The sequence below is a fragment of the Meles meles genome, chromosome 13 (genome assembly GCF_922984935.1).
Source record: "Meles meles chromosome 13, mMelMel3.1 paternal haplotype, whole genome shotgun sequence".
NCBI classification, from domain to species: domain Eukaryota; kingdom Metazoa; phylum Chordata; class Mammalia; order Carnivora; family Mustelidae; genus Meles; species Meles meles.
The window spans coordinates 1,837,489-1,850,432 of NC_060078.1; the positions used below are offsets into that span (position 1 = coordinate 1,837,489).

The 12,944-nt window shown below is 40.3% G+C and overlaps 1 protein-coding gene and 1 pseudogene across 1 annotated transcript in view; one reads left to right on the top strand and one right to left on the bottom strand.

Moving 5' to 3' along the window:
- Nucleotides 1-12,944, top strand: part of COG2 (component of oligomeric golgi complex 2) — a 53,228-nt gene that overhangs the window by 3,339 nt on the left and 36,945 nt on the right. The gene's annotated exons all lie outside the window — the stretch shown is intronic.
- On the bottom strand, nucleotides 1,732-6,570 carry LOC123955159 (annotated as a pseudogene).

The window sequence follows — 12,944 nt, forward strand, 5'->3', positions numbered from 1 at the left end:
ACTTCTCTCCATCCCTTCTCGTACCTTTGCAGTGCGCCCTCACCATCGCGCCGTAGAAGCTCTCACCCGATCTCCTTACACCTTCCTTGTCTTTTTCTGGCCCTGGTCTACACTGCAGGCAGGCCGCTCTTGTCAGAATGCGCATGTGATCTTGTATGTGCCAGGTGACTGGTCAGTCCACTGGCTCTTGAAAAAGCATTTTCCCACACATTTGAACATATTTCAAAGAGACTCAGTCCCCCGTGGGGTGGTTTTCCTTGGTAGACAGTTTGTTTCTGCGCTGAGCCAGTCTGCCTCCTTCGAACTCCTCTGCGTCAGTGCCTCTCCGCAACCTGCGGCTTCGTTGGCAGCCCGGGTGGGCACATGATGACCTTTTCCATGAGAAGTGAAGGCGGGAGCCCTCCGGACGGTGACTGTAAGCAGGTACCGCAGGTGAAAGAACCGTGGGGAGGAAGTCCTTGAAGCTCCTCCCTGTTCTAATTGGGTGAATTGGGAATTTTGGAACAGGAAGCGGGTCCTGCGTGTCCTCGTTCGCAGGGAGCATGCATTCTGATGGACAAAATGGAAAAGGGGAAGGATGAGCAGCTGCTCAGATCTCTGTACTGTGCTGACTGATTAGCTGTGACCTGCAGATGTGGGTCCCGTCTTCAGCTCTGCTCTCCGCTCACTTGTGTCTAACTTGGGGCAAATCACTCGCCTCTGGGCTTCTGTTTGCTTGTTCGTATAATGAGGTGGTGCTTATCTACCTGATCTCTGCGGGCTCATCTGAAAAGACTCTAGTCCATTTTCCCGGCTTGCAGATAAGGAAACTGAGGCCTGCGGTGTGATGACTTCCTCTAAAGCCACACAGCTAGTTGGGGCAAATCACAGGCCGGATGTCCTGACCCACACGCATCAGTCCTTGGAAATCCTACTGTAGCATGTTCCTTTCCCGAGGCCGCAGGTGGGAAGTGGGGGAAGGGGGACAATCAGAACATTAGAGTAGCGCAGAAGATGGCACAATGTCCGATGCCTTGGCACCTGCATTTCACCAGTAGGGCCACCTTTTACCTTAGAAGAAATTCCCACGGGGCTGGTGATCTGGACGCCTGCCCTGGAGCTTAGCTACGGTAAACGGGACCAGAGGGAAGAGATGGTTGTTTGAGGTGGACTTTGTTGATGGAGGCTGGAGATGGCAGCTGACAGAGGAGGGAAAGGGAACAGTGACAGATGGCAGATAGCCGCAGGCCAACAGGTCAGCCACGGTTGCCCAGGGTCCCCCAGCCCCAGGAGCTGTCTTCGTGTCACAGGAGCTGAGTGCTTACCCTGTGGGTTCTTCGTTCGATGCCGCGTCTTGATGACAAGATTCCGTTCTCTTCCGCACCAGTTTGAGACAGACATCGTAATAAAATTCTAATTAGCCAAATATGGAATGTAAGGCTACGTCTCATTTTATAGAGAAATTTTCTTATGTGAACTACTTTCCTTGATGATAGATGTAACATCAGACAAAGTTTATCTGATTGGCACTTGGTAAGAAGGGGTCTCCGCAAAAAAGAAGTGTTTTTTTGTTGTTGTCCTCCCTTTTGATCTTTTCTTTCTTTCTTTTTTTTTTTTTTTGTGAGCGGTCATCTGATTTATAAAAAGACGCAACAAAATGTAAAATGGTACAAGATAATCAGTTTCAAAACATCAAAAATTGAGTGTCTTTAGCCATAGCTCAGAACAGAGGAAATGGGTAAGGAGAATAATTCATGGGATAGCGTATTGCTTGTATGAACTGGCAACAGGAAAAGTTGGTAAAGGAGGGCTGAGGAACTCTATTAAGAAAGAGAAGCAAAGGGCTCTGTCATCATCTGGCATTCGCTCAGTGTTGTCCCTATGGTTAGAAATGTCCATGATGGGAACTCCAGGAATCTTCTGGGTCTGGGTCAGCTGATGCCACAGTGTAACACTCTGAATTGCTTCTGTACTGGGCAGTCATGTGCGTAGTTTGTCTCGTGTGTACGTGGTAATCATTTGAATCTTGACTCTTTGGCAATCCTTAGAGCCACTTGATACTTTCACCCCAGTTTCTCAGTTTCAGCCATTACACAGTCAGTTATACAACTAATACACTTGGCATATAGCCCGTCCATCATTGACTGTACCCAGTCTAGTTTGGCTTTAGTAGAAAAGTTGATAAAGTCGGTACCAACCAGGATGTGGTAAGGCGGCCTAGTTGTGTGTTTATACTGGAAAAAGCAGGAGGGATGTTGGGGGACTTCTCTTTCCTTGAGTGCACTGGGATCTTTCTTTTCTGGTTTTAATCTGTCCTTCTCTTTAAGCCTTTGATCTTGGAGCTAAGCATTCACTTCACAGTCACATACTTTCTTGCTTTCTCTGCTTCCCCATGTTCACACCATGCTCATTTCTCCTTGGCTTTTGATTTTCTAATTCAGTCTTTGTAGTATCATAAAACTTATCATTTGAAAAAAATGTTGGCCTACTGAGTTATTGATTATTAATAAGTTCTTTGTTCAAAATTTGAGAGCAAGAAGTATTATGTAAATATATCATTTTGTTATTTAACTAGTCTTATAACATTTATCATCAAATTTCTTTAAACGTTTAAACAAATTAATCACAAACTGGGGCTTGGGCTTTTTCTTTTTTTTTTTTTTTTAAAGTAATCTCTATCCCCAACATGGGACTTGAACTCACAACCCTGAGATCAATACCTGCTCGCTCCAGTGACTGAAACAGCCAGGTGCCCTTTGGGCTTTGTGTTTTAAAGTTCCTCAGGTGAGGGGGTGCCTTAGTGGCTCAGAGGGTTAAGCCTCTGCCTTCAGCTCAGGTCATGATCCCGGGGTCCTGTGATTGAGCCCCACATCGGGCTCTCTGCTCAGCTGGGAGCCTGCTTCCCCCTCTCTCTCTGCCTGCTTCTCTGCTTACTTGTGATCTCTCTCTCTGTGTCAAATAAATAAAATCTTAAAAAAAAAAGTTCCTTAGGTGATTCTAATGTGTGACCAGTGTTGAGAACTCTAGGACTAGATAATTCCTTTAAATAGCTCAAGAAATTAAGTTCAAAAAGCGAACTAAAAGCCAACATAGATTATGATTGGTGTTAAATTGAGGGGAAAAAAGAGATAAAGAGAAGAAATCAGCTGGAACAGAGTGTAATTAGGTACTCAAATATTTGTTAGATGGATGAATACATTTACATACAGAATGTAGGGTTTTTTGTCTCTTGATAAATATGTCAAACAGGCATATAAATTCAACAAAGGAGTTAGATATAAAATTGACTAAAATGTTAGAACAGAAGTTCCTTAGAATTTCAGTGTTACATGATGCTTTTAAGATGATCTCTCTGTAGATGGTGGGAAAATCTTGTTAGCATATGTTTTTAATTTCTCAAGCTTGAATAATTTAGTCACCAAATAAAGATTTAGACAGAGTTTTGGGAGACACAAGTCCTAGATTATGTCCCCACCTAGCTGGGTCAGAGATTTGAGAGCAGGGGCTGGAGGGAAGAGCTCCAAGGCCATTTTTGCACACATGCTGATCCCTTGGGCCGGAATACTCTTCCCGCCCTTCCCGTGGCTAGCTCCTTTGTGTCATTCGGATCTCAACTCATTGTTCTATAAGTGTCTTTCCCGGTTCATCCAAGTTAAAGTACATCCCATTTGTCACTCACACCTTTACAGTGTCCTGTTTTCTTTTTAGCTGTGATCACTATTCATTAGTCACTATTTGATCGCTATTCATTAATATCATGTTTGTTTACGTGTTTATTTTCTCATTGTGCATTAGAATATATGCTCCTTAAAAGCAGAGACCTTGTCTCTCCTTTTCATGACTGTGTCCCCAGGTCTTACAGCAGAGCTGGAGTTGCATGGTAAATATTAAAGGAATATTTACGGGATCTACAGGGGCATTTATTCATCTCTGTTGTCCATTGTTTTCAAGAATGGTTGGAAACACACACATACATGAGCTCACACTGACTTTCTGAGTCTTTAAACCCCTATGTAGTGTGCAGATTAGTGCTTAACTGTTTTGTTTTTTTGTCTCGGTGAAATGGGACATGTTTCAGGGCAGAGATCATAAATCTCATGTGCCCTCTTAGTACTTTTCATCATTACAGAATGATGGTTCCGGGGGATTCTGCTTCTCGTGGAGATAGTACATAGTGATCTTACAAGTCCATGTATCTGGAAAGGAGTGTTTTACTTCTTGACGGCTTAGAGCACTTCAAACTTTCCAAAATTCTGTGTAATTTTCATAGCATTAAAGTTACTAATATTTGGATTTTTGGTAAGTTTTAAATGATTAATTCCAGGGTTACTTTGAATTAGTCTTTGTTTGCCATCCCTGATTGCAGCTAGTTAGTAAAGTAGTTAAACTTACTCTACTTGGTTTTAATTCTGTGTGATGTCACTGCTTCTCTAATGGTTAATGGTTCTTAATTGCCTGCAACTTGTCTGGTTTGCTCATTTCTTTTCCTGTGTTCCAACACCTGGTGTGATCTCCCAACTTCTGGCCTTTTGGGGGATTTGTTCTTTACTTGGGTTCAGATAGGAAATACCCTTGAGTACAAAGAGAAGCTATTTTTCTTCTAATTTCAGTATCTCCTATTATTAATGTCTTGCATTGTTGTGGTACGTGTAGTTACAACTGATGAACCAGCATTGATACAGTATTAACTGAAGTCCATGGTTTACATTAGGGTTCTCCTCTTTCTATAGTTCTGTGGGTTTTGACAAATGTATAATGTTATTTACTTACTATCGGTATCTTACAGCCTAGTTTCATTGCCTTGAAAACCCCTGTACCTCACCTATTTGTTTCTTCTCCTCTGTCTGCACCCTCCTCCCTCACCCCTGCAGCTGTCTAGAGTTTTACCTTTTCAGAGGCACCTGACTGGCTCAGTCGCTAGGGCATCTGACTCTTGATCTCGGGGTTGTGAGTTCCATCCCCTGCATTGGGTGTAAAGATGACCTAGAAAATAAATAAAAAATTAAAATGCTGGTTAATTTTTACCTTTTCCAGAATGCCATATACTTGGAATCATATAGTATTTAGCCTTTCAGACTGGTCTTTCACTTAGCAGTATACATTTAAGGTTCTTCCAAGTCTTGTGGCTTAATAATTCATCTTTTTAAATTGCCGAATAATCCATTGTGTGGGTGTGGCACAGTGTGCCTGTTCACCTACTGAAGGAGATTTGGATTGCTTCCAAGTTTTGGCACTTCAGAGAATAAAACTGCTGTAAACATCTGTGTGCAGGTGTTTGTGTGGACACTAGTTTTAAGCTCTTTGGGGTAAATACGAAGGAGCACAATTACTGATCTTATGGTGAGAGTGTGTTCAGTTCTGTGAGAAACTGCCAAGCTGTCTTACAAAATGTCTCCCATTTTGCATTCTGACCAACAGTGAATGAGAGTTCTGTTGCCCCACATCCTTGCTAGCATTTGGTATTAATAGTGTTTTTGGATTTTTGATATTCTACGTAATATGTAATAGTACCCTGTTTAAATTTGCATTTTCCTAATGACATACAAAGTTGAGCATCTTTTTAGGTCTTTTTTTTTTTTTTTTAAAGATTCTGTTTATTTATTAACAGCACAAGCACAACAGGCAGTGGGAGAGGGAAAAGCAGGCTCCTCGCTGAGCAGGGAGCCCAGTGTGGGGTTCAATCCCAGGACCTGAGCCAAAGGCAGATGCTTAACCAACTGGGCCTCCCAGGCACCCCTCTTTTCTCATTTTTAAATTAGGTTTGATTTCTTATTGCTACTAAGACATCTTTATATTATAGTTTTGGTTTTAAGTTTGCAGATATTTTCTCTACTCTGTGACTGTTCTTTTCATCCTCCTAAGAGTGTCATTTACAGAGAAGTTTAATTTTAACAAAGTCCCTCTCATCAGTTTTTTCTTTCGTAGATCATGCTTTTGGTTTCGTATCTGAAAAGTCATTGCCAAATCCAAGGATCCCTACATTTTTTCTTATGTTATCTTTAAGAAGTTTTGCATTTTACGTTTAGGTTTTGGATCCATTCGAAGTTAATTTTTTGTGAAAGGTATGAAGAGTTTTTTATTCTTTTCGCTTGTTTGTTTTTTCATGTCAGTGTCCCATTGTTCAGTTCCATTTGTTGAAGACTGTCCTTTCCATTGAATTGCCTTTGCCTTTGTGTGTGGCTGTTTTTCTGGGCTCTCCACTCTGTTCCATTGATTTGTCTGTCTCTTTTGCCAAGCACCTTCTGTCTTAATCACTATAGCTTTAATAGTAAGTCTTGAGATTGGGTGGTGGCAATCCTCAATTTCCTTTTTTTTCCTCCCTTTAATATTTTGTTGACTACTCTGGGACTCTTGGTTTTCCAGTTTTCTATCCAAATTTTAGAATCAACATGTTGATATCCACAAAATAACTTCGTGGCATTTTGATTGGGATTGCATTGAGTCTGTAGATTTGTTTGGGAAGAACTGACCTCTTAACAGTATTAAGTGTTCTTACCCAAGATTATGGACTTTCTTTCCACTTCACATCTTACCTTGCTTGCTGTCTTTCATCAGAATTTTATACTTTTTCCTCACGTAGCTCTTGTGCATATTTCGTTAGATTTGCACCTAAGTATTAAATTTTTTTTGTCTGCTAATGTAAATGGTATTGTGTTTTTAACTTCAAGTTCCACTTGTACATTGCTGGTATATATGAAAGCAATTGACTTTTTAAATTTTTTAATTTAAATTCAATTTCGTTAACATATAGTGTACTTTTAGTTTCATGGTTAGAATTTCGTGATACGTTGGTTGCATACAACACTCAGAGCTCATCCCAACAAGTGCCCTCCTTAATACCCCTCTCCCAGTTACCCCAACATTCCCCTCTCCTCCAGTAACCCTCGGTTTGTTTCCTGTAGTTAAGAGTCTCTTGTGATTTGCCTCCCTGTCTGTTTCTATTTTTCCTTCCCTTCCCCTATATTCATCTGTTGTTTCCTAAGTTCCACATGTGACTGAAATTATATGGTATTTGTCCTTCTTCCTCGAGTTCCATCCTTGCAGATGGCAAGATTTTGTTCTTTTTGATGGCTGAGTAATATTCATGTGTGTGTGTGTGTGTGTGTGTGTGTGTGTGTGTGTGTGTGTGTGTGTGTACACCACATCTTCTTTATCCATTCATCTGTTGATGGACATCTGGGCTCTTTCCATAGTTTGACTATAAACATTGGGGTGCTTTTGCCTCTTCAAATCACTATGTTTGTGTACTTTGGATAAACATCTAATAGTGCAATTGCTAAGTCGTTGGGTTGTTCCATTTTTAACTTTTTGAGGAACCTCCATACTGTTTTCCAGAATGGCTACACCAGCTTGCATTCCCACCAACAGTGTAGGAGGGTTCCCCTTTCTCTGCATCCTCACCAACATCTGTCGTTTTCTGACTTGTTAATTTTAGCCATTCTGACTGATGTAAGATGGTATCTCACTGTGGTTTTGATTTGTATTTCCCTGATGCTGAGTGATGTGGAGCACTTTTCTTGTGTCTGTAGGCCATTTGGATGTATTCTTTGGTCTGTTCATATCTTCTGTCCATTTCTTGACTGGATTTTTTTGTTTTTTGGATGTTGAGTTTGATAAATTCTTCATAAATTTTGAATACTGGCCCTTTATCTGATACATCATTGGAAAGCAATTGACTTTTGTATATTAACTGTGTATCGTGCAGTCTTGCTATAATCACTTGACTAGTTTCAGGAGGGTGTGGGTGTAGGGTGTGAAGTCTTTGTATTTTCTGTAGACAGTCATGTCATCTGTGAACAAAGTTTTATTTTTTCCCAGGTTGTGCACCTTTTATTTCCTTTGCTTACCTTATTTCTTTAGTTTGGCCTTCCAGTATAGTGTTGAATAGTAGTAGTAAGAGGGATATCCTTGCCTTGATTCCCTGTCTTCTATTTTCTCAGTATTAATATCATGTTAGCTGTGAATTTTTGGAGACATTCTTTATCAAGTTGAGGAAGTCCTCCTTCTATTCCTAGTTTTCTGAGGGTTAATAATGAAGGGGTGTGGATTTTGTTAAATGTTTTTTTCCTCCCTTCATTGATATGATCATGTGATTTTTCTGTTCATGTGATGGATCACATTGATTTTCTAATGTCGAATCAGACTTACATACCTGGAATAAATCCTACATGATTCTGGTGTATAATTTTCTAATATACTGTTTGCTTTTATTTGGTAATTTTTGTTGAAGATTTTTGTATCTGTGTTCATGAGAGATACTAGTTTGTAGTTCCTTTTCTTGCAGGATTGGTTTTGGTGTTAGGGTAATGATGATCTCCGAGAATGATATAGGAAGTATTCCTTCTAGTTTTACTTTCTGGAAGAGATTGTAGAGAATTGTGTAGTATTTCTTCCATAAATGTTTGGTTGAATTTACAGTGATTGGGATTGTTAGCAGTAGCCCTCCCTTCTTTCATCTGATGTTAGTAATTTATGTCTTCTACCTTTCTTTCTTTGTTTGCCTGGCTAAGAGTTTATCTGTTTTATTGATGTTTTCAAAGAAACAGACTTGGGGTTTATTGATTTTTTTTTTTTTTTTTTAATTCCTGGTTTTAATTACATGGATTTCTGCTCTAATTTTTATTTTTTTCTAACTTCCTTTAGATTTTTTTTCTTTTTAAGAGTTTATTTGATACAGAGAGTGTCAGTGAGAGAGGGAATACAGGCAGGAGGAGTGGGAGATGGAGAAGCAGCCTCCCTGAGCAAGGAGCCTGATGCAGGACTCTGTCCCAGGACCCTGGGACCATGCCCTGAGCCAAAGGCAGACACTTAAGCAACTGAACCAGCCAGGCGCCCCTCCTTACTTTAGATTTAATTTTTGTCATTGTTGCCTAAAATGGAAGTTTAGATTATTAACTTTAATCTTTTTTTCCTAATATTTGCATTCAATACTGTATTTTCCCTTTAAGCAGCATCCCACACATTTTGCTACATTGTATTTTGTTGAGACTTGTCTCCTGTTATTTACAAGTGTGTCATTTAATCTCCATGTATTTTGGACTTCTTCAGCTATCTTTCCGATATCTTACTGATTTTTAATTCCACTGTGGTCTGAGAACATACTTGGTATAATTTTTATTTTTAAAAATTTGTTGTGCTTTGTGGCCCAGAATTATTCTGTCTTGATGAACGTTCCATATGAGCTTAAGAAGAATGTGTGTTGGGGCGCCTGGATGGCTCAGTGGGTTAAGCCTCTGCCTTCGGCTCAGGTCATGATCTCAGGGTCCTGGGATCGAGTCCCACATCGGGCTCTCTGCTCGGCAGGGAGCCTGCTTCTCTCTCTGCCTGCCTCTCTGTCTACTTGTGATCTCTCTCTGTCAAATAAATAAATAAATAAAAATCTAAAAAAAAAAAAAATTAAAAAAAAAAGAATGTGTGTTGCACTATTACTGGGCGAAGTTGTCGGTGGACGTCTGCTGTACGTTAATTGAGGGTGGTGTTGAGTGCGCCATGTCTGGACTGAATATCCGCATCTGTCAGATCCTTGTTGCCCTGCTGCTGCATCTGCCCATTACTGATGGAGAAGTGTTGAAGTCACCAGCTATGATGACGGATTTGTTTCTTTCTCCCTGCAGTTCTGTCAGGTTGTGTCTCAACTGCGTTGATCAGGCACATATATGTTAAGGATAATTGTGTCTTCTTGGTCAGTTGATTTCTTTATCATTATGTAATGCTCCTCCTTATGCCTGATAATTTTCCTTGCTCTGAAATCTGCTTTGTCTGAAATTCATATAGCTACTCCAGTGTTCTTGTGATTAGTGTTACTTTAGATTTTTTTTAATGTATCTGAGCATTTAACTTGTTGATATTTAAGTTGTTTCATTTTTCATCGAGATATAATTCACAAAGCGTAATAGTTGCCATTTTAAAGTGTACTCTTCTCTGGTTTTTTAGTATATTTACTATGTATGTGGTACATATGTCCCTACTGTCTAATTCCAGAATACTTACATCACCTGAAAAATAAACCTCTTAGTTCCAATTCTCCCCTCCCCTTATTCCCTGGCAATTCATGAATCATGAACCATGAATCTTTCTGTTCTTATGGATTTGCCTCTTCTCGAACATCTTGTATCAGTGGAATCATATAACACGTGACCTTTTGTGTCTGGCTTCCTTTAACCTCGGAGTAGAATGTTTTCAGACTTCACTCATGGTGTAGCATGTAACAGTTTATTCCTTTTTATGGCTGTGTAAGAGGCTCTTCCACATTTTAAGTATCCATTCATTAGTTGATGGTCGTTGGGTTTATACTTTTTGGCTGTTACGAGCAGCGCTGCTGTGCACATTCACGTACAGGTGGCGGGAACATCTGTTGTCGGTTCTGTCGGTGTCCTACCCCTAGAGATGGAATTGCTGGGGAATTGTACGTGTAACTTCTTGAGGAGCTGCCGAGCTGATTGCTGCCTTAGCCACACCATTTTACCTTCTCACTGGCAATACAGGAGGGTTCCAGCTTCTCTGCCTTCTTGCCAGCACTTTTCTTCTTCTTCTTCTTTTTCTTTTTCTTATTTGACCGCAGTTGTCCTAGTGGGTGTGAAGTGGCATCTCCGTGTGCTTTTGATTCGCCTTTCACAGTGACTAAGGATGTCAAACATCCCGACATGTGCTCTTGACCCTCTGGGTATCATCTTTGGAGAAATGTCTATTCAGAAGTCTTTGGCTTGTTTTTAAATTAGGTTGTCTTTTTGTTGTTGGCTTGTAAGAGTTCTTTGCATATTCTGGTTATTAGGTCCTTGTCAGACAAGTGATTTGCAGATACTTTCTCCCATCCTGTGGGTTGTCTTTTCACGTTCTCAGTAGTGTCCTTTGACACACAAAAGTTTTTATTTTGATCAAGTTCAGCTTATCTATTTATCTTATTGCTTTGTGTATCATATCTAAGAAAGCTTTGCCCTATCCAAAGTCATACAGATTTTCACCTGTTTTCTCTGACAGTGTTACAGTTTTTACTCTTCTATTTAAATCTTTGATCCATTTTGAGTTACATTTTTGTGTATGTGTGAAGTTACTTTTCCACATTCATTCTTTTGCATATAGATATTCACTGGTCCCAGTAGTAGGCACTCAAAAAGACTGGTTTTTCCCCCATTAAATGGTCTTGGCATCCTTGTGAAAATTCAGTTGACCATAAATATATGGGTTGTAAATACTTTCTTTTTAAATACTTGGGAAATCAACACTATAGAGTAAAACCATTCCTGAAGTAGTAAAACCATCCTTGGTAAGTGAAATGTCTGTATTATGGCACTGTGAGTTTGGGTTTGCTTTTCACAGCAAAAGCTGCCTAACCCAGTATTCACAGATGTTCCGAGTTATTTAGTCATGTGTTACACAACTTCTGTTTATCTGAGAACAAATACATAAATGGTAAATTGAGTACTAATATTACCTGATAGCATTTGTTCATTGGGGCTAAGTTATACAATTTATTTATTTATTTATTTAAGATTTTATTTATTTGAGAGTGAGAGAGAGAGTGAGAGAGTGCACGAGCAGGAGGGAGAGACAGAGGGAGAAGCAGGCTCCTTGCTCAGCAGAGAGCCTGATGTGGGACTCGAACCCAGGAGACTGGGATCATGACCTGAGCCGAAGGCAGACGCTTAACCAACTGAGCCATGCAGGCACCCCAGTTACACAATTTAGAATGCCATTATGAAGTTCAGAACTTCAGCAATGTGTAACTGAGGCAGGGAAAGTGGTCGACCTAAAGGTATACAGTTGGTGAGTAGCATGGCCAGGATTATGAACTGGGACCCCCTCCCATGACGTACTATATAACTATGATGTAAAGTGTTATCTGAGATGGTCTCAAGAGAGAAAGGTCCAGGCTAATGCGGGTCCCAGTTTAAGAAGCAGGTAGTTTTCAGGGGCGCCTGGGTGGCTCAGTGGGTTAAGCCACTGCCTTCGGCTCAGGTCATGATCTCAGGGTCCTGGGATCGAGTCCCGCATCGGGCTCTCTGCTTGGCAGGGAGCCTGCTTCCTCCTCTCTCTCTGCCTGCCTCTCTGCCTACTTGTGATCTCTCTCTGTCGAATAAATAAATAAAATCTTTAAAAAAAAAAAAAAGAAGCAGGTAGTTTTCAGTAGATGACTGTGAAATTACCGTTTGGTATGCAGTCCTCCTCTCCGACACTATCAGGGTCGGTCTTTGGTTGATTAACTAAGAAAGTCAGTTTAAACAAGTACTTTTAAGGAATGGTACGTAGAGTTCTTAGCATTTTATTTGGAAAAAATATATGCACATTTTTTCTCCATTGAAGCAGTGCCAGGTCTTTTCTCTGGAAACTGGCCTGCTGATTAGATTCTAAGTTGTCGCGGCACCTGGGTCGCTCAGTAGGTTAGGCATCTCCCTTCGGTTCAGGTCATGACCTCGGGGTTCTGGGATGGAGGCCCGTGTTGGGCTCCCTGCTCAGCAGGGAATCTGCTCTCCCTCTGCCCCTTTTCCTGCTCATACTGTCTCTCCGTATCTCAAATAAAAAAACAGAATCTTTTAAAAAAAGATCTCTATATTGTCTTTTTTGCATTCAGTTTCAATTTCTTTAACTGAATTGAATGAGAATCCTGTGATCACCCCTTCCCTACCTGGTACGTGGTCATCTCACCCATACTTAAATTAGCAAAAATTTTCTTATTGATTTCTTTCTATCAAATCTTTCCAAAGTAGCCATCATAGTTTTCATAAGAACAGTGATCTTTTCGCACTCATATTTTATTGGTTTACATAGTGTTTAATGAAATTATATAATTACGAAGTAAGTGTAGGTGGCCTTAACTAGTTTGGGAATCATCACATTTAATTATTGCTGACTAAACAAGTCAATGAGTAGCAAAGTCATAGGGGAAGTAGATAGTAATTTATTGCCTCTAAGCATGTAAGTCTACCAGGCGCATCACAGTATTATAAAGGGGAAACACAACATAGCTA